At 42.2% G+C, this 22,767-nt stretch overlaps 1 protein-coding gene across 1 annotated transcript in view; it reads left to right on the top strand.

Annotated features, from left to right (window-relative positions):
* SLITRK6 (SLIT and NTRK like family member 6) overlaps positions 1-22,767 on the top strand; it is an 83,616-nt gene that overhangs the window by 723 nt on the left and 60,126 nt on the right. The window lies entirely within an intron of this gene.

Genomic DNA, 22,767 nt, shown 5'->3' with positions numbered 1-22,767 from the left:
GTATAGATATACTGTGTAATCTAATAAAATTATAGTTATATGGTGTAATTTAGTATAATCTAGGAACATTATAGTTATACTGTATATACTGTTACACTGTCTAGTAGTAGTATAGATATACCATATATAATGTATAATCTAGTTGAAGTATAGGTATACTGTACATCCTGTTATACTGTATAATGTACTAGTTGTATGTTCTACTGTATATGCTGTGCAGTAGTATAGTTATACTGTATATACTGTGCAGTGGTATAGTTATACTGTATATACTGTGCAGTGGTAAAGTTATACTGTATATACTGTTATACTGTATAGTAGTAGTATAGTAATACTGTATATACTGTTATACCATAGCACCTAATAGTAGTTCGCTATGTAATATGGCTTCATTTGACTTTCAGCTGTTACGTTTGTACGTAGATACAAAAACAACACCAGCTGAGCAATAGTAACCTGTTTAGGAGTGCACACCTAACCTTATAGACTTACTGTTACTTACATAACCAGGGGAGTGATAATGCAATAACTATTAAGCAATGAGGGTTCTCCATATAGATTTCTATTTGTATGCATTAGTGTAAGCAGCTCTGCAGGTATAGAAGGACTTGGAATTTAGTCTAACCTCTGGTGATATCTCTGTGTGCTATTTGTGGCTAATCCAGACTAGCAGGTAACCCCCTGATGTAAATCACAGCTCAGCTCCTCTACATTCACCAAAATTGAAGGGAATAGCTTGTTTACACATTTTATTTGTTTAAATAATATACAATGTAAGTACTTTGTAGATTATACGATAGTCATATATGTGTACCATTCTAAAATGTTCTATCCATCCATCTATCCATCCATCCATCCATGCATCCATCTATCACACCCACCTTTAAAGATATTACACATTTAGATATTTTTCAACTTCCAAAATTCATTATGATCTGGAGTGAAACAGTTAAATGACACATTTAACTCAGCTAGATCTCTAGAGGTAAAAAACTGAATTTTTCATTTGTTCTTTTGTGCACTGTAGTAAATGTGACTAAAAATACATTCATTATACGGAATATTTCCAACTCAGTTCTGTTTTATATGAATAAATAGATCGGTTATGGATAACTAGATAGATAGATAGATAGAGGGATGGATAGATAGATAGATAGATAGATAGATAATGGATGGATAGATAGATAGATAATGGATGGATAGATAGATAGATAGATAGATAGATAGATAGATAGATAGAGGGATGGATAGACGGACAGACAGACAGATAGATAGATAGATAGATAATGGATGGATAGATAGATAGTGGGATATATAGATAGATAGATAATCAATAGCTATATTGATAAATAGATAGATAGATAGAATAAAAGATTATAGATAAGAAAGATAAAAGATAGTTAATAGATAGATAATCAATAGATATATTGATAGATAGATAGATGATAGATAGATATATGATAGATAGATAGGTAGAGGGATAGATAGATAGATGATAGATAGATGATAGATAGATATATGATAGATAGATAGATAGGTAGAGGGATAGATAGATAGATGATAGATAGATGATAGATTGATATAGATAGATAATAGATGATAGATAGATGGATAGATAGTAGATAGATAGATAAAGTTTTCATGGAATAAAGTTATATTAAGCCTCTAATTAGCTAGGGGCACACCTTTCTTTGGTATAATTATTGTACATAAGACTAGATATAGTCAGGAATGCCTCTGGGCTCCTTCCCTTGTACAGAATGCCGCTTTGGTTTCATGAAGGTGTGGTATGGACATTAGTCATGCACAGCTTCTTAGACGTCAGCTACCTGTGCAGATTTTGGCCCTTAGCTGTATATGAGAGATTGCTCCTACAGATCTAAAGTTGTACTTAGGAATAAAAGTTGATTTTGGCATTAGATGTTTCTGCAAATGTCAATGTGAGTCTGTGGTAGAGAAGTATAAATACATCAGTCTTATTGAATAGGTCACATCAAGCTTGAAGTATGTTGTGACTTGAAAGTTAGCACTAATTCCCTTCTGTGTGCATCCACAGTGTTTATCCACTCTGAGCATTATATATACATCCTGTATGAGCAGTTGTATGCCAGGTCATTTGCAATTTCCATTGTTTACAGTTTTTTTTCCAGCCCCTGCTGGACTTTAATTAAAATCAGAGATTTTTTGTGAAATTAAAAACTTCAGTATTAAGAAATCTAACAAACAAAAAAAGATCCTAGCACTGCTCCAAAGCCAAACTCTCCGAATGCAATGTAAATAATTAGGCGAGTGTAATTTCCATTTAATGGATCTCAGCTGGTATTACACTTGGTGTGACCCTTTTTATAGCTTGTGTATACTTCAAAGCACAAACTATAAAGTATCATTTATATGACAATACTTCTATTCTCGAGTTTATAGGCAAGTAAACTTGAAGATGGATTAATGTTCCAAGCATTATTCAATGTATATAGTGTATATATAGAGAAATAGAAGCCCTGACTCAATATGTGCGAGTAATACCATATACATTTTTGGGCTATTAGATGTCCTTATATAACATCCTATTCGATGCTGGGTGTTTGGTATCTTAACTGAGAAAAGACAAGTTGGCAAATTTAGAAGAAATGTATTCCTTAGAAGACAGCTCTACTAATTAATTGAATATGTTCATTGTTAATAAAAACCATATACTTCTATGGTGGTTTCTTTATTCTGTGTAATCACAAACACTCTTCAGCTCAAGATTGCCAAGAATAATCTGTTACTAATGGAAAATGTGTAATTATTTAATTTATGTCCTAGAAGGACAAGTGTTCCAACTTTTATATATACTGTACATATATATATATATATATGAAATTCTACATGGTCTCTTTTAGAAGGAGCTTAGTTAATTAGGTAAATCATATGTCCTACTTAAATCAGTCCTCCTCTTATTGCGCAACTTCTAATGTATATGTTAACATATGAAAAACACCTTATCCTTGTGTTATTTGAGAAGCCAAGATACAGTATACACGTTCAATGGCAAATTGACCTTTCATAGAGTTGATTAATATTATCCCTACTATTTGTATGAATGTACAGTAGTCCAAACAAACTACATAAGAATACACGTATGCTCTGAATTATGGCAAAAAAAAGTAATGGAAATGAAAGAGAACCTGTCATGGTGAAAAAACAATATTACCCACACATATTGGGTTAATCTGTAGGTTAGTAGTTTTCTAAAGCTCCCTATTTGCTGTCCTGAAGGCTCAGCTACTGGGAGGAAAGAACCAAATTCTCTCAGCAGCCTCCAGCTTTCAGTCATAGAGGTGCAGCCTGTGCGGCTTCAATTACTACTCAGTACATGGTGACCACGCCCCAGCACTGACTGACAACCAATTCAGCACTGATGCACTAGAGAGCTGGCTGTCATTCAATGCCGAGACGTGGTTACTAGGGATGATTGAATACCTCAAATATTTGGCTTCGCGAATATTTGCCGAATAGGTCGCCGCTATTCGACTATTCACGAATATTCAATGCGCAATGTAAGTCTATGGGAAACCTGAATAACAACTCTTCAGAACTATTCGGGCTTCCCATAGACTTACATTGCACATTGTAAATTCGCATAGCAGTGAAATATTCGTCGGATATTTGCGAAGCCGAATATTTGAGGTATTCGATCATCCCTAGCGGTTACAGCTGGCACTCACCCTGTACTGAGCAGTGATTGAAGCAACAACAGCTGTGCCTCTATGATTGGAACACAGAGGCTGCAGAGAGAATAAAATTAATTTCTTCCCAGTAACAGGGCTTTCAGTGTGGCACTCCGGCAGCCATAGAACACTATTCACATGCATATTAGCCCCACATACTTAGGCGGGCTTTGCACACTACGACATCGCAGGTGCGATGTCGGTGGGGTCAAATTGAAAATGACGCACTTCCGGCATCGCATGCGACATCATAGTGTGTAAAGGCTCGATGATACGATTAACAAGCGCAAAAGCGTCGTAATCGTATCATCGGTGCAGCGTCGGCGTAATCCATGATTACGCTGACGCGACGGTCCGATGTTGTTCCTCGTTCCTGCGGCAGCACACATCACTGTGTGTGAAGCCACAGGAGCGAGGAACATCTCCTACCGGCGTCACTGCGGCTTCCGTAGGATATGCGGAAGGAAGGAGGTGGGCGGAATGTTTACATCCCGCTTATCTCTGCCCCTCCGCTCCTATTGGCCGCCTGCCAAGTGACGTCGCAGTGACGCCATACGACCCGCCCCCTTAATAAGGAGGCGGGTCGCCGGCCAGAGCGACGGTCGCAGGACAGGTGAGTCCATGTGAAGCTGCCGTAGTGATAATGTTCGCTACGGCAGTTATCACAAGGATATTGCAGCTGCGACGGGGCGGGGACTATCGCGCTCGGCATCGCAGCATCGGCCTGCGATGTTGCAGCGTGCAAAGTGCCCCTTAGGCTAATAGCATTTTTTTACATGAAAGGTGCCCTTTAAAATTGATATTGTCATCATATGTGGTCTGTTCGGTTGGTTTATAAATATATTGCTCAAACCTTAGGATATGAGATCATTAATTCTGAGAAAATATGAATTCAGCTTGAAGAGAACCAATTGGTAGGTACTCCTGAGAGCAATGTTCAAAGGGAAAAAGTATTAGAAATAACTCTCCAGTACAGGAGGAAACCTGTTTCTCTGCTGTCATCTATACATTTTTCAGATTGTGATTTTAAATTTTGTGTGTGGCTTGTTGCCTTGGTTATCTGCCACTGCTGCTATCTATTAGCGGTGGCCAATCATACTTAGTGCTTCCAAGTTCTTCCCAATAGAACTTGTAAGCACTGCTCAGACTCTAGAGCACACTATTAGCTCTTGATCCAGCCATTGATCTACCAATGTTACTATATGAGATACTCTTGAGCAAGTGGTGCAACCAGTCAGCTGGCTCAAACGGTTATTCAAGCAGGAGTGTACAACATGCCAGCAAGTAGGAAGCAGGGAAGCTAGGGAACGGTGTACTAGGTAGGGGGGACAACCCCTTGAAAACTGGATATTATTTTTAACATTAAAACTGGAGAATTATCTGAACTGACCTTTGTATTAATATACATGTTATAGCTTGGGAAGTTGGAGAAAAAACAGATCCATGGATGAGAAATGTTAAAGTCTAAGATACCAGTCCTCATTTCCTCTGACGTCTGACGTTTGATGGCAGTCATAAGGCCATTTAGATAAAATAGAATATTAACAAATGTCAACCAATTTGGTGGGATCCATAGATTTTTAGTCAATGTATATCGGCAGCATTAGTTACATGAATTTTCTATATTTATGGTCTATTTTTACTGTAAATTTCCTGGTCAAGTTCACGTCATCATTAATAATTGACGTGTTAATTTTAATTAAAAAAGAGGCACCAGAATTAGAAAATCAGTTTATGACTTACTTTCCTCTTGTTAACTACACAGTTCAATGTAAATGTTTAGGCTGAGGGGTACTTTGCACGCTGCGACATCGCTAGCCAATGCTTGCAATGCCGAGCGCGATAGTACCCGCCCCCATCGCAGATGCGATATCTTGTGATAGCTGCCGTAGCGAACATTATCGCTACGGCAGCTTCACATGCACTTACCTGCCCTGCGACGTCGCTCTGGCCGGCGACCCGCCTCCTTCCTAAGGGGGCGGGTCATGTGGCATCAGAGCGACATCACACGGCAGGCAGCTAATAGAAACGGAGGGGCGGAGATGAGCAGGACGTAAACATCCCGCCCACCTCCTTCTTTCCGCATAGCCGATGGATGCAGGTAGGAGATGTTCTTCGCTCCTGCGGCTTCATACACAGCGATGTGTGCTGCCACAGGAATGAGGAACAACATCGTACCGACATTATGGAAATGACCGACGCTACACAGATCGCCGATTTACGACGCTTTTGCGATCGTTTATCGGCGCATCTAGGCTTTACACGTTGCGACATCGTTACTGGCGCCGGATGTGCGTCACTTTCGATTTGACCCCGACGATATCGCTGTAGCGATGTCGCAACGTGCAAAGTACCCCTGAGTCTCATGGACCCTAATGCAAAATGCATAACAGAGCCTCCAGATATTGAGCTCCATCTAAAATACTGGCCTCTCTTTGCGGGTTTTCTCCAGATGCCAGTGTAGTTTCACCCTCAGGACTCCTATAGTTATTAGTGATTTAATTGATTCCATTAAAAAATATTTTTTCAATGAATAATCAGCTCTGGATCAGTAATCTATCAGGCGGCAGTTGTTTTAATTATATAGAAAGATTAGAATTTTTTGCATTGAACATCTGATATCATCTCTCTGTGGGTTTAGATGATCAATACAACACTAAATTCCAAACTGTATTGGCTGTCCTAGCTTTACACTTTCTTTCCTAATTTTAGCATTTATGAATAATTCATAGCATTGTGAAATTATGCAAACATGAACATAACCTCATCCAAATGATTCTAACTAGTAGTAAAGCTGACATATATCCCTAACACAAAGACTGCCCCACCTGAGCTCTCATTTGAATAATTGGGACCACGCAACATTTTACTGCAACTTCACACTGGGGTACATGATGGGCTGACTTTTGTGTTTCTCATATAACGAGGTGGCTGATCAGTGCTGTCTAGCCCATGACTAGTGACGCCAATTAGCTGCAGCAGTCATATAGCTGTATAGCTTTCGATCAGCTGTGGGAAAGTGCAAAGATTTGTGAGAGTGTGAGAGTGTGAGAGAGACGGTGTCGTATCAGAACTGGAGCAGTAGAGGAGTGACAAGGGAAGTATGACATTTTTGTGACATTAAAAGCTGTTTTAAAGTCTGTCACCAGGTTTTTGCTACCTCATCTGGGAGCAGCATAATGTAGAGACAGAGACCCTGATTCCAGTGATGTGTCCCTTGCGGAGCTGTTTGCTGTAATTTTGCTAATATCCCTTACAATCTAGTAGTTCTCAAAATGTTCAACTTGGTATAACCCCACCCACATTGCTGATCAGCAGCTTTCTGCCCATGTACAATGTACACAATAAGCTGTCAATTAGTCCTGTGGGTGGGGTTATACAGAGCTATTAAATATGATGAACTAGCTGTCAGCAAGGTTATTAGTCTAATAATAATACATTTCTGCTGAAAAACTGTGATTTTTTTTTCAAAACTACATTAAGCAGCTCAATAAGTGACACATCACTGGAATCAGGGTCTCTGTCACTACTTTTTAAACAATAAAATAGTTCTATTTTAAATAGAAGCTCATTCTCTCCACGAACTTCTATCAGCTCACATTAGATACTCTTGTTTCAATCTCTTTACTATGGCTGTAAACAACAAAGCCAAAATGATCGATATGACTGCTTTAGACAATCACCGGTCTTAGTGCCTTGTTCCACATTAAAGGGCCATTTACATGCGACATTGCTAAAGATATATCATTGGGGTCATGGTGTTTGTGATGCACATCCGGCGTCGTTAGCGACGTCGCAGTGTGTAACACGTATGAGCGACCTTAAACAATCGCAAAAGAGACAAAAATTGATGGTCTGTAACACGTCGTTCACTTACCAAAAATCATTGGCTATTCAGTAGCGAGGTTGATGTCATTATACAGCAGTGGAATAGCTGCTCCTTTGAAACGCAAATGAACTCCTTACCGATGACAGTTAAGGCAATGCTTGAAAATAATGATGGCCACAAAAATAATGACACTTTGGGTAAAATTTGGCCATTTTTACTTAGGGGCACTTTGCACACTACGACATCGCAAGCCGATGCTTACGATGCCGAGCGCGATAGTCCCCGCCCCCATCGCAGCTGCGATATCATGGTGATAGCTGCCGTAGCGAACATTATCGCTACGCCAGCTTCACATGCACTCACCTGCCCTGCGACGTCGCTCTGCCCGGCGACCCGCCTCCTTATTAATGGGGTGGGTCGTGTGGCATCATAGCGACGTCACACAGCAGGCGGTCAATAGAAGCGGAGGGGCGGAGATGAGCGGGACATAAACAACCCGCCCACCTCCTTCCTTCCGCATAGCTGGCGTGTGTGATGCCGCTGGAACGAGGAACAACATCGTAACATCGGTCATTTCCAAATTATGGAAATGACCGACGCTACACCGATGATACGATTACGACAATTTTGCGCTTGTTAATCGTATCAAAAAGGCTTTACACACTACGATATCGCCTGCGATGCCAGATGTGCCTCACTTTCAATTTGACCCCACCGACATCGCACCTGCGATGTCGTAGTGTGCAAAGTGCCCCTTAGGGGTGTTCATACTTTTGTTGCCTGCAGTTTAGATATTACCGGCTTTGTGTTGAGTTATGTTGAGGGCACATCAAATTGACTCCATTATATAAGCTGTACTACTTTACATTGTATCAAAGTGTCATACCTTCAGTGTTGTCCCATGAAAAGATTAAATATTTACAAAAATGTGAGGGATGTCCTCACTTTTGTGATATAACTGTAATTTAAGTATTGTAATTATTGTATCAAGCTATAGATTAAAAATAATATATCAATTAAACTGAAGTGTGAACATTATCTAAACAGAAAAAAAGCCAGGAAAAAAAGCCAGAAGATTTTTGGTATGAGATAGTAGAGTGGCTCAGAATCGTCACAGGAGGCAGGGTCAGCGATGCTGTGGGCTCAGATAGGGGGGTGTTGCAACTCAGGAGGGTCAGTGAATGGAGGGTCAGCTTTACTGCAGCTTCATGTGTCGTGGCTGTGGGTGTCATTGATCCGCCAGCATGCTGTGGGGGTGTCACTGCAGTGGAGGACTCAAGAGGGTTACAGGACAGGGTGTCGGGGTGTCACTGCGGCACTGGGCACCTGACCTGACTGAAGACTCCATTGAATAGCCCGCGGTTCATGCAATGGACTTCAAGAAAATGTCTACGGAGGCAGAAAGGTCTCTGCGGCCATTTTCTTGAAGCCCATAGCGTCAATCTGTACACGCATTGCCTCCTCAGCCATTTTCTTGAAGTTCATCGCGTTAACCACTGGTGATTCAATAGATCCCATAGTCAGCTCATTGCACCTGCCACCACAACACTGCAGTGACACTCTCCGTATCGCCGACCCTGCCTTCTACGACACCACTCCACCACCGCCCCGGTAGGCCATATCCGCATTGTAAGATGCACCCCTATTTTACTCCCAGATTTGGGGCAAAAAAGTGCATCTTACAATCCGCAAAATACGGTGTATAATTTAGTATCGTCATAATCGTATTGACTAACAGAATAAAGTTAAGACCTTAATTGTGTGGTATCTTAATATAGGAAAAATATAAAACTTAAAAAAACAGAAATGGTGTGCTTTTTTCTCTTTCTTGCCAAAAAGACTTAATACAAGTTACGTAATAAGTACCCTAAAATGTCATAATGTTGTCACTCACAAATACAACTCATCCTGAAATAAAAAAAAAAACCCTCATTTCCTCATGTTCGTGAAAAAAATAAAAATCCTATGGCTCTTGGAATGTGACAGTGGAAAAACAGCTAGAATTTTCCTAATCAAAAATGAGCCAGAGTTTTCACAAAAGTCAGCAGTCAATGTATAAGACTTTAAACTTGTGAGTGCTCATCGTGAACAGCGTGTGCCGTTAGGCTTTTCCAGTGCCTTCAGTTAGTGAAGCACGAGCACTAAAAGGTTCAAATATTTGTTACTCAATTCGAGCTGGTGAGATGCTCGGACAAGCTCAATGCGTGTAACAATCATTATGGAAACTCAATGATTGGCCTAGTTAGGTCTCTGCCCACATACAGTTAGCCATAAACAGAGCATTGCCAGTGGGAAGGAGAGAAAGAGGGCTGGGATTGTTTTTTCTTGGTCACATTACTTTCGAGAACAGTGTTTTATCTCATGGGAGAGCCATTCAGAAACTGAAAATGGCTTTCCCTGGGGGAACTGCACACATCATGCAGTGAAGTAAGTCTGTGCTTTGAGGTCACTGTTTCACAAATGAAATATCCAAGCACCCGCGATACACGGCCAAGCACACTAATGCTTGATTGTTGAGCACACTTGCTCATCACTACTGAAAGTGAGAGCAGCGGCCACATGATCGCGAGTAGGCAATATGCATTCTCCCAGACACATTTTGACTAGATATGTACACCCTCTTTCAATTCACTTGTATTGAGTGCAGCTGTGCATGTCTAGTGGGAATGTGACCAGTATTATGCATATCTCTTAAGCCTGCTTTACACGTTGCAATTTCACGTACGATATCGTATGCGATTTGCAACGCCCCCATCGTATGTGTGGCACGTTCAATTTGTTGAACGTGCCGCACAAACGATTAATCCCCGTCACACGTACTTACCTTCCATACGACCTCGATGTGGGCGGCGAACGTCCACTTCCTGGAGTGGGGGGGACGTTTGGCGTCACATCGACGTCACGCGGCAGCTGGGCAATAGAAGCGGAGGGGCGGAGCTGAATGGGACGTAAACATCCTGCCCACCTCCTTCCTTCTGCATTGTGGGCCAGGAGCCGCAGGACGTAGGTAAGATCTGTTCATCGTTCCCGGGGTGTCACACACTGCAATGTATGCTACCCAGGGTATGATGAACAATCTGACGTGCAATTCTAGAGAAAGGTACGATGTGTATGCGATGAACGTTTTAACGTTCAATCGCAATCGCACGTACCTGTCACACACTGCAATGTAACTTACGATGCCGGATGTGCGTCACTTACGACGTGACCCCGCCGACACATTGTAAGTTACATTGCAGCATATAAAGCAGGCTTTAGTATTGCCATGGAATACTTACAGCACACACTAATCGTGATGTGAGGATTCATATGTTTTCAGTCACAAGGAATGACTGCAAACGTTTGTGAAAAGTCTAACCGACCCCTTTAAGAGGTTAAGAAAACAAAATACCATGTCTTGGTGCTGAGGAAGTTTACATTACAGAACTAATATGGCAATATAGATAACTATGATTTGGTTTATGTCTTAGTCATCCATTATATTTTCCTAACTCAAGTGAACCAGAAAAGCCAGACTTACTTAACGTGGATATATCTCGTTATCTGAACAAGAGACTTTTATATAATTGGAAAGGACATAATTGACGTATACTGAGAGTCATACAACACCTCTTCATTTTTACAGGCACTTGATAAACTTCAGCAGTAACATAAACATGTCCTAACTACAGGCTGCAACACATTCCACTTCCAAGCACAGGATCAGGAAAGGGCTAACACTTCTCTTTTATGTTTTATATTAAAGATAAGCAAAAGAAATGTTTGCTTTTAGATTTAATTATATTCATTAGTTATACATAGAAGGAGGATGAAGTACATCTCTGTCTATAGCGCACACTATAATTTCTTGATGTCTAAATTAGTAAAATGTTGGTTTCAGCCTCAAGTCCCTGCTGTTTAGCTTAGCGAACATTGCTTGGACTGCAGACAAGTGTATGTACTTCACAGCTGAGACTAGCACTGGCTCTGAATAGGTTTTCTGCTTCTGTCGGTGATCGCAAACAAAGATCTTTAAAAATGGCAAGGAATTTGAAACACGGAGGGGGTGATTCACAAAGACTGGCATTTTATACAGAATGCTAGAGTGAGCATGTTGAAGAAAACAAATGTGTGCTAGAAGGTAGTAAAGTTTTGTTTATTTTTACAGAGGTTGAAGGGTTTGTTTTACATCAAGAAAAAAAAGGCCAATGTCTGCAATAGGTTCCTTAACTCACAAGGAAACTCATGACCAAAGACACAGAGAGTCCAACCAAGGCTATTCTGGCATGTTCCCCATGAACATCATTCAAATTTAATTTACATTTTACTTTCTGTCGGAATACAATGATCCTCATTAGACCAAAACCCCATTAGACATCAACCCCAGTAAGGTCCCTTGTTATGTTCAACCATCTTCCTGTTCTTTTCTTTCTATTCTTTACCTTTTCTATCTCTTTAGTTTTTGCCACTTTTCATTTTGCTCTAGCTTTAAGGAAATATAAAGGAGATTAGTGCTTTAAATAGAGGAACCGTATAACCTTTTCGCTACAAAATTGATGCGGAAGCTGTTCATTCTGCTTAGTCAGTTATTTCATTTTTTTCATAGTGCTAATAGTCTAATAGTCTAACTTTATACTATTAAACGAAAGTTTGTGCCTGCAAAGAACAAAAAATTAAAATAGGCAAAGTGAAGACATGTCATAATTAGTGATGGGTGGATCTGCTCAATTTCACATGTACCTGAGTGGCAGACCCTGGCCTGGAATTGTGAGTATTGATCTGGATCTGGCAACTCAGAAAAAAAATAAAGGAAAAAAAAATAAGAATGAAGAAAGCTCCAATCGTAGGTGCTGTCTGTGGCTCTATCGTACTGTAAAAATAGATAAATAAATAAAATATTTGGGATAGGATCCCCCATACTATGATACCCAGCACAGATATAGCATACAGCTATTGGCTGCAGCCCTCATGTATGCGCTTATCATAGCTGTGTTTTAAAATTGAAGGAACCGCATTAAACTTTTTTTTTATTATTTAAATAATTAAAAAAAAACAGCGTGCAGTCCTACCAATTTTTGATACCTAGCTATGATAAAGCCCGACAGCTAGGAGCGGGTATTCTCAGGCTGGGGAGACCTATGCTTATTGGGCTGCAACCTAGCCTAAAAAATAGCCTCCAGCTGCCCAGGATTGTTGCATCCATGAGATGCGAAAATCCCAGCACTTTACCCGACTTTTCATGCTTGCCCTGGTAAAGTGGAAATCAGGGTAATAAAGGGTTAATCGCAGCTCACAGCTACCCATAAGTCCTATATTAGTAATGGGATTCATCTATGAGAACCCCCAACACTGAAGAAAATCTTTATTTGAAATAAAATAAAAAAACATCCTTTTTCACCACTTTGTTAACCCCCCAAAACCCTGCAAATCTGACGTAATGGACATGTGGTCACACGATTTTAGCTCTGCTACAATACTGAAGGCACATTGCAAGATCATGGTGCATGATCTCCCGCATTGGACCTCAGGCAGAGACTGAGCAGTGATCAGCAGTGACGCCACTCACAAAGAGAAATAGATAAAAATGATCACATAATTTTGACTTAATTTCTCTTGAACATGACAATACCCCATATGTGACTGTAAAGTACCATTTAAGAACACAATGAGACTTAGGAGGGAAGATGCACTATTAGACGACTTTTAGAGCACAGAGATTCCTAGAATAGTTTACAGACACCATATACAGAGGCCCTCAAGTGATCCCAATTTAAAAATACACCCCTATGGGAATTCATCTAGAGGTATAGTGATGATTTGGACTCCATGAGTGATTTCCAGGAACAAGCTTCAATGGATATTGCAGAGTGAAAATCTTGCATTGTAGTGCCAAGTTCATTGTAATGCCTGTGCAATGAACTTAGCTTGAGCTTCTGGAGACCTGCACCCCATAAATTCAGTGAGCTCTCCTTGCTCCAGAAATGCCTACACGTGGATGCTAGCAGTGGTTTAAGCACACTGTGGGGCTCAGAAAGGATGAAGATATTTGTATTGTGAGCACATAGTTTACTGTATTTCTTTTGGAGGAGAGAGCCATAGTGCATTTCCAGAGTGTTTGTGCTATTTCATGGAACCCCCTATATTTATGTTAAAAGATGGCAAGCCTGATTGTGGATTGAGTAAAAGCTTTTCTTTGTCACTTTTTGGGGTACAAAACATTTTGGATCAGTTCACATTATCCAGTGCTCTACGCTCTACACTGAGCACTTACATCTGGGTTTCCACAGAAATCTACAGAATCCACAATTCAGCTGAAATCCCAAATCCATTCACTATTGAGGCAGCAGAGATACTGTGGAATCTGTGTGGCTTCTGTTTGAGTGTGTCCAGCATTAAGATGTGCAAAAATGAGGTTGTCAATTTCACTTTTATGCATGCCTAAAAAAAAGGACACGTCCAGATTATAGGCCAAAAAAGTTCCCAAGTGTCTCCATCTAACTCATTAACGTAAATGTTCTATTAAGGGTTCTGTCTGAATCACTTATTCCAGATATTTACACTGAAACCTCGAAGTAAGCATTTAGTGAAGAGCACAGGATAACTGTAAGCCAAGCCTTATCCCGATCTTTGGGAAGCAGAATAACCAAATTAACAGCTGGTCAAAAATTAGTTTTATTTATTTTTTATGTCATTTACCATGTGGGATAAGTGATTAGATGACTTAATTCTTTGGTTCTTGCCCAGACAGGAGTTATTCCATTAGGATACCAGTTCCTTTTGTGCATACTGTCCCTTGAGGAATCCTAAGGGAAGAAACTCATTGGGACATACTAAGGTAGAGAAGGGCCTCCTGAACAGAGCAGGCTGTGGACTGCCCTTGTAATTGTGAGATCAAACGGGGTATTTAGGACATCCTAGTCTATTACAGGAACTGGCAGACTTAAGACGGCCACAATCACACCTTATGAAAGCTGAGGGTGAGGATGTCTGCACCCCGATGATCATCCTTGAATTGGTGAGAATGTTATTAACTAGGGATGATCGAATACCTCAAATATTCAGCTTCGATAATATCTGACGAATAGGTCGTCGCTATTCGAATATTGATGCGCAATGTAAGTCTATGGGAAGCCCGAATAGTTTCGAATAGTTGATATTCGGGTTATCTTGCGCATCGAATGTTCGCGAAAAGTCGAATAGCGGCAAGCTATTCGGCAAATATTTGCGAAGCCGAATATTTGAGGTATTCGATCATCCCTATTAATAGCTATCTGCTTGCATGATGTAGTGCTACTTTTATGCTTATGGAATAACATTTATCTAAGGATTGATGACCACTGTAAGAGAATCCTAACATTGATGCAGCATTTTCTATATGTACAGTATCTAGGAATGAGTGAGATTGTTCCTCACTACCCAATTGCATGATATCTTGTTGCTGTTATGCTCAGCGGACAACATCCATTTAATGATTTGTGACCAAAATTAACAAATTCTACACAAACAAAAAAGGAGACTACTCTTTTTATTGAAATTGTGTTCACTTTGTTGCTTACTCTACTCTCTTCTGCAGGTCTGTGTGATTGCAGCAATAACAGATTTAGATTGGTATTTGGCAATAGACACTCACTAAAAAAATGCTGTTTTAAACAGTTGCATCACTTTATTTTAAGAACTATAATGACAAAAAACAGCAATTCGGGAATTGTTTTTATTTTCATGGCTTTCACTATGTGGTAAAAGTGAGAAGAAAGCTTTATTCTTCGGGTCAGTACAATTACAGTGATATCACACTTATATAATTTTTAGATTTTTTTTATGTTTTGCCCCATACAAAATAAAAAATATTTATAGAAAAAGTATTGTTTTTGAATAGATGTATTCTGAGAGCTATAGCTTTTACATTTTTTGCAGAAGGAGCTTTAAGGCAGCTTATGTTTTGAGGGACAAGATGTCATTTTCAGCTAAACCATTTTTATTTACATTTGTTTTATTGATTGCATTTTATTCCACTCTTATTTCAGCAGTATGAGTAAAAAGTGTAGTTTTTGCCACATTTTGTTCACAGATGTTGTCTGTAGGAGTTAAATAGTGTGACTGTTTTATAGATTGTGTTTCTTTGGATGCGGCAATACCAAATATGTGTACTTTACTAGTTACTTTTTGTTTTGGCATAAATACTTATTTTTATTGGGGTAATAGTTTTTGTTCTTTATTTTGTGCTACTTTTTTTAATTTTTGCAACTTTGTTTTTTTTTTTACTTACTTTGTCTCTCTATGGGACTTTAACTTTTTTATTTTGATCACTGGTCACATGCATTTCAATAGTCATCTAATGAAATACATGAGACATTTCAGATTAGGCTGAGTTCACATGTCCTGTAGTCATTTGTTACCACAATTTTGTTAGAGTTCCATTTGCAAAAATGTTTTGCCTACAATCTCAAGTAGGAAGGAGGATGAGATAGAAGACGAGGTGGTCAATGATGAGTACACTGATCCAACCTGGATCGTTGACATGCATAGCCAGCACAGCAACACAGAGAAAGACGGATATGTAGCACCAGCACAGGCACCAGGGGGTAGTAGTTTGCCAGAGTGAGAACTGGGTCAACTGTTCCCAAGAGCACCCCCACTGTGGCCCACATCAGGGCAAGGGGAGGTTCAGCCGTCGTCTGGAATTTTTTTTCTGAAAGTCCTTCAGAGAAAAAGACTGTAATCTGTAGCATGTGCCATACAAAGTTGAACAGAGGCCAGTGCAAAGGCAACCTGAGCACTACCAGTATGCGGAACCACATGGCAGCCAAGCACCCCAGTAGGTGGACAGAACACCAGGATACCAAATTTGAATCTGCAGGTCAAACCACTGCCATGTCACCTGTGTTACATCCTTCACAATCTGCTGTCCAGGAAGCAGGCATTCATACATCCTGTCCACAAGGTGCAATGGCACAGAAACAGCAAACATCAACCACATCCACTTCCTTGTCCCAGGGAAGCATCCAGTTGTCTGTGCCTGAGATCTTAGAAAGGAAGCATAAATACCCAGCCACGCACCCACAGGCACAAAACCTAAACTCACACATTGCCAAATTGCTAGCCATGGAGATATTGGCGTTTAGGCTTGTGTCAAGAGGTCCTTCTCCCATATCACACAATCAACAGAGCGAGAGATGGCTGTACAATCCAAAGAGCATTTATTACAAGCAAATCAAATGGTCCATAACATAATCCACAAAATAGAGGTTAAAATTAGTCCAGTAACACAAATATAGTCCGGTAACCGATAAATATCCATGTCTCTCTGAGAAGCCACAGCTTCCCTTAGAGGTTCAATCTTCTTCCTTCAAGTTCTCAAACAGACTGCCCAATTCTTCAGGTAAGCAGAGAGTTTAGGTGGATCATAAGCCCCCTCCCCCGACTTAGCAACAAAAGGCTGTCAGGGGAGGAATTAAACCTGCAAATTGGACAATGTACACAGAAGCAGTACAAATAAGACAGTGAACCACGCCCAAACATTAACCCACACAAAATGGCATGCAATCCACAATATTCCACCATCACAACCTCTCCCTCCTTCTGAATAAGTGAGTGTGCCACGAGGTCTACACAGACCTGTGGCCATCTCACTTAAGTCCATGTTGCTCAGCTGTGGATAGTCTATGGTTCTTCTTGCCAGGACAGTCCATCAGCGTTCTGGTGTTAACTTCCACGCTTGTATTGGATGGAGAAGCTGTAGGGTTGTAAGGACAAGCTCCACCGCAGTAATCGTCCATTGTCCCCTGACATGCGGTTCAGCCATGTGAGGGGGTTGTGGTCTGTCAGAATTGTAAAGTCTCTGCCATACAAGTAAGGGTGTAGTTTTTTCAGTGCCCATACAATGTCAAGGCACTCCTTTTCGATGTTGGCATAGGCAACCTGTCGATCCAGTAGTTTTCGACTGACAAAAGCGACAGGGTGTTCCTTCCCGGCGGCGTTCACCTGGCTAAGAACTGCCCCAATCCCGAATGTGGACATATCTGTCTGCACGAGGAACCTGCGCTTATAGTTCGGGGCGGTCAAGACAGGAGCAGTGATGAGGGCAGTCTTTAATGCTGAGAAGGCATCCTCGCATGCAGTTGTCCACGTAGCATTACTAGGCATGTTCTTGTGGGTTAGGTCGGTTAGGGGCTTAGCCAAGGTGCTGAACTTAGGAACAAATTTTCTATAGTAACCCACAGTCCCCAAAAAAGCAAGTACTTGCTTCTTAGTCTGGGGTCTACACCAGTTACTAATGGCTTCCACCTTGGCGGGCTCAGGCCTTAGGGTCCTTCCCCCTACTCGGTGCCCGAGGTACTGCACCTCTGCCATCCCTAACTGACATTTATCAGGGCGAATTGTCAATCCTGCAGTCAGGATACGGTTCAGCACTATAGCCAAGTGTTTAAGATGGTCCTCCCACATTGTGCTGAAAATGGCAATGTAGTCCAGATAAGCACAGGCAAAGTCCTGACATTGTTCCAACAGTCAATCCACTAGTCTCTGGAAGGTAGCGGGGGCATTTTTCATCCCAAAAGGCATTCCCAGGAACTCAAATAGTCCAAAGGGATTAATGAAGGCGGAGCAAGGGATATCTGCCAGTACCCCTTACTCAAGTCTAGCGTGGTTACAAATTGGACACTAGCTAGACAAACCAATAAATCATCAATCCTGGGCATGGGGTAAGCATCACTCTTTGTGGCATCGTTTAATCTCTGGTAATCCACACAGAATTGCGATGTAGCATCCTTTTTGGGGACCAGAACAACAGGAGAGGCCCAGGGGCTGTGAGATGGCTGAATAACCCCCAGTTGTTTCATCTCCTCCAGTTCAGTCTGTATCATGCCTTGAACAGCCTCTGGGACCCGGTAGGCATTGTCTGGATAGGGCATTGTCCGAAGGTTTCCACATGATGGCTGGTGACAGTAGTCCGCCCCGACTTTGAGGAGAAAGCAGAAGCCCTTGGTCTTAGTACAGAGATAATATTGTCCTTTTGTATATCCGATAAGTGTGAGCCCAGGGGCACCTGTTCCAGGAATCCTCCCACTTGGGCGACCTGAAGAAGATCGGGGAGATACTCATCTTCCGACTGATCACTAGGGGGGTAGCAGACGGCCACCACAGGCAGAGATCGGTCATGATATTCTTTCAGCATATTGATGTGGACAGTCTTTTGTCATCGACTACTAGGGTCCAGGGCAATGATGTAGTTAGTGTCATTAACTTTCTTGATAACCTAAGGGCCTTCCCACATTGCTTGGAGCTTGTTGGCAGAGGAAGCAATAATCATGAGCACCTGTTGTCCTTCTATAAATTCCTGGGTCCTGGCTTTATGGTCATACTAGGTCTTTTGTCTGGACTGGGCTGTTTGCTGGTGTTCTTTAGCCAAGGTAGCTAACTGGGTGAGATGGTCTCGGAACTCCAGGACATAGGGAAAGACAGGCATTCCGGTGTCTGAGACATCTCCCTCCCAGTGTTCTTTCAGTAGAGCGAGAGGGCCACGGACCTTCTGTCCAAATTGTAGTTCAAAGGGTGAGAACCCTGTGGACTCCTGGGGAATCTCTCGATATGCAAAGAGGAGATGCGGCAGGTATTTTTCCCAGTCCTTTTCAATGTCAGCAAAAGCCCATAGCATATTTTTGAGAGTTCCATTAAAGCGTTCACATAGTCCGTTGGTCTGCGGGTGGTATGAAGTGGTGCTCATGGCTCGAACTCCACAGGTATGCCAGAGGGACTGAACCAGGTCTGACATAAACTGGGTCCCTTGATCTGATAATATTTCAATAGGGAACCCTACACAGGTAAAGATGGTCACAAGAGCCTTGGCTATCTTTACGGCTGTAATAATGGACAGGGCCACGGCTTCAGGATAACGAGTGGCATAGTCCACCACTGTCAGGATGTAATTTTTTCCTGACCGGCTGGGGTGGGCCAGAAGTCCTATGATGTCCACAGCTACACATTGAAATGGTTCTTCAATTATGGGCAGGGGTTGCAGAGGTACCTTGTGTCGGGCTCCGGGATGTCGCATTTGCTGGCACACATCGCAGGTGCGGCAATAATGGTCTACCGACTGCAAAATGTCAGACCAGTAAAAACTTTGGGTCAGTCTCTTTTCACTCCTTTTTCTCCCTTGGTGCCCAGCCAAGGGAATGTCATGGGCCAGTTGGAGTAGCTTTGCCCTGTACTTCTGGGGAACAATGAGTTGCTTGGTAACCATGTCAGAGATGCCTATGCCACTAGCCTTCATGACACGATAATACAATCTCTGTTCTCAGGTGAAGCAGTCTCCATTATCTCCAACATGCCCAGTCTCTACCCTTAACCTAAGGGCTGCCAAGGTACTGTCACCTTCTGTTTCTCTTCTAAACTCCTCTCTATCCCAAAACTCTCCCAATCTAGTAGCAGGGGACAGATTGATTACCGACTCTGATGGGGGTTGTGGTAGCTGCAGGTGAAGTCCTGATGTTGTCGTGCTTGCATTTCTTGTAGTCGGGTGACGGCTCCAACAAACTGGCACTGTAACTCTCCAATGTCGTTTCCCAGGAGGATATCGGCAGGAAGTCCTCCCATAACTCCAATCCAGCAAAGTTTTTCTCCATGACCATAATCCACACACACAGAAGCTCGCGGTATATGTTTGCGAGTCCCTCCTGTCAGGACAATGGGGATTCCAGGGCCCTGGTGAATTGCCTCTGGTCGAACTACACGAGGGTCAGCGATAGTCAGGAAGGCCCCTGTATCTCTAAATCCAGACACTTTGTATCCATCGATTAAGACATCCTGCAGGTGAGGTTGCCATTGATCAGAGTAGCTTGGGGACAATGGCAGCAGGCTGTACACTCCAGAAGGTATGTCTATTGTGCAGGGGTTGCTAGTCCACTCCGGTGAAGTTTGTGATAGCTCTTCCTCAGGTGGAATGGAGTGAACAAGATGCACCAGACGAGATGGAGGTGTGTGGGGCTCCCTCCGAGTCCTTGTGGGATAACTATATTGCAGGTGCCCAGGCTGCCGACATCGATAATATCTCCTCCCTGTGATTTCCACTGGGGGTGGTCGGAACTGTAGGTGCCCAGGATTGTGAGTTGTGGTTGTCATCGGTCTGCGGCTGTGTGAAGGGGCAGATATAACTGGAGAGGGCAGGGGTGCAAGAGCAGGCTGTGGCTTATTTTCCAGAAGCGTCCTCCATTTCGGTCGGATAGTAAAGGCCTCATCAGCCAGAGCTGCAGCTCTATCCAAGGTGCACGGCGTGCGCTCTCTGACCCATTCACCGTATTTTGATTGGACACTTGTAAAGAAATTGTTCTATGAGAAATACCTACATAAAGTCTTCCACAGTGAAGGCGTCTTCCGCTTCCAGCCATCTCTGACATGCCTGAGACATCTTATGGGCATACATCCTAAACAATCCCCCCGTGGTGCATGGGAAGTCTCAGGACTGTGCCCTATGTAAGTCTGGGGTGATGGTATCGTAATCCAGGATAGTCCAATTTACAATGTTATAATCCTGGTTCCGCTGTGAGTCAATGGTGCGATAACCCTTTGCCAGGCTTCTGCTCAGGAGTCCCACTAACAAACGCATCCAGCCAGAGTGGGGAGCCTCCATCATGACGCACTGCTGCTCAAAGTCCTTGAAGAACCCTTCCACATCTCCGGAAGCCTCATCAAATGGCTTGAAGTCCGCCCGGGTGATCCGTACAGGCTCCCGGATGACTGGGTTTACACTCCAACTCACATTACTCCCTCTGTCGGACTCCCTTGCTCTTGTCTCCTCTGTGCTCGGCGAGCAACTTCCTCCGTATGCTGCTGAGATACACCGGGGCCAAGAACTGCCATCTCTTCTTCAAACCACAGCAACCACTGGCTTTTTGGGTGCTTGTCCATCAGACATCTGGGAGGAGGTGGACTGGCTCGCACCCACCAGTAGATCAATTAAGGCCTCTTTGCTCAGTCCCTGGTAGCTCAGGCCCAGATCTCTGGCTCTCTCATGTAGACTAGATACGGTCCAGTCTCTGTACTCACTTGGTGGTTGGATCTCTATTTGACCGTGCTCTGTTGATCCCACCGCTGCCACCAGTTGTCAAGGGGTCCTTCTCCCATATCACACAATCAACAGAGTGAGAGGTGGCTGTACAATCCAAAGAGCATTTATTCCAAGCAAATCAAATGGTCCATAACATAATCCACAAAACAGAGGGTAACATTAGTCCAGTAACACAAATATAGTCCTGTAACCGATAAATATCCATGTCTCTCTGAGAAGCCACAGCTTCCCTCAGAGGTTCAATCTTCTTCCTTCAAGTTCTCAAACAGACTGCCCAATTCTTCAGGTAAGCAGAGAGTTTAGGTGGATTTCACGCCACCTCCCCCGACTTAGGAACAAAAGGCTAGCAGGGGAGGAATTAAACCTGCAAATTGGACAATGTACACAGAAGCAGTACAAATAAGAGTGAACCACGCCCAAACAATAACCCACACAAAATGGCATGCAAGCCACAATATTCCACCATCACAGCTTGTTTTTCATTTTTTACTTACTTTCTTTTTTACTTACTTAGTCTCTCTTTGGGACTTTAACTTTTATTATTTTGATCACTAGTCACATGCATTTCAATATAGTCATTTAGTGCAATACATGAGACATATCAAATTAGGCTGGGTTAACATGTCCTATAGTCATTCGTTATCACAGATTCGTTAGAGTTCCATTTGCAAAAGGTTTTGCAAATACAACTTTTTTGTCCCTTATTAAATAATGGATGTTGGCCAGATCCATTTTTAACATGTGAAGTTTACGGATCAACGGATCCATTAATGGATTGCTATATACCATCCATTTGTAATAGATCTGTTGAGAAAACAAAGGAATTTTTACAAATGCAAGTACAACAGATGGCAAAATAGCATTCCGTTAATGGATCCATTGTCTATAGACTCCCATGTTAAAAAAACGGATCCAGCAGAAATAATTTTTCCAACAGATCTGTTCCAACGGATGCCTACAGGACATGGAAACATAGCCTTAGACCCTTTTGGACCCTGCCTGTGGCTGGGTCCAATAGGCCATCATACTTGGCATATCAGGAGGCCATTGTTTGACCTCCAGGTGCCATGAAATCCATTGGATCCCTATGATTTTGTCATGGGGATACCGATGGGAGGGAAAGATTTAGCCCCCTCCCTCTCCCAATTTTTTAAATACAGCAATTGCTATCAAGCACGTCATCTGGA

Source organism: Anomaloglossus baeobatrachus, chromosome 2, assembly GCF_048569485.1.
Source record: "Anomaloglossus baeobatrachus isolate aAnoBae1 chromosome 2, aAnoBae1.hap1, whole genome shotgun sequence".
Classification (NCBI taxonomy): domain Eukaryota; kingdom Metazoa; phylum Chordata; class Amphibia; order Anura; family Aromobatidae; genus Anomaloglossus; species Anomaloglossus baeobatrachus.
Note: the sequence above shows the minus strand (reverse complement) of the source record. Positions and strands in the feature narration are given on the sequence as shown.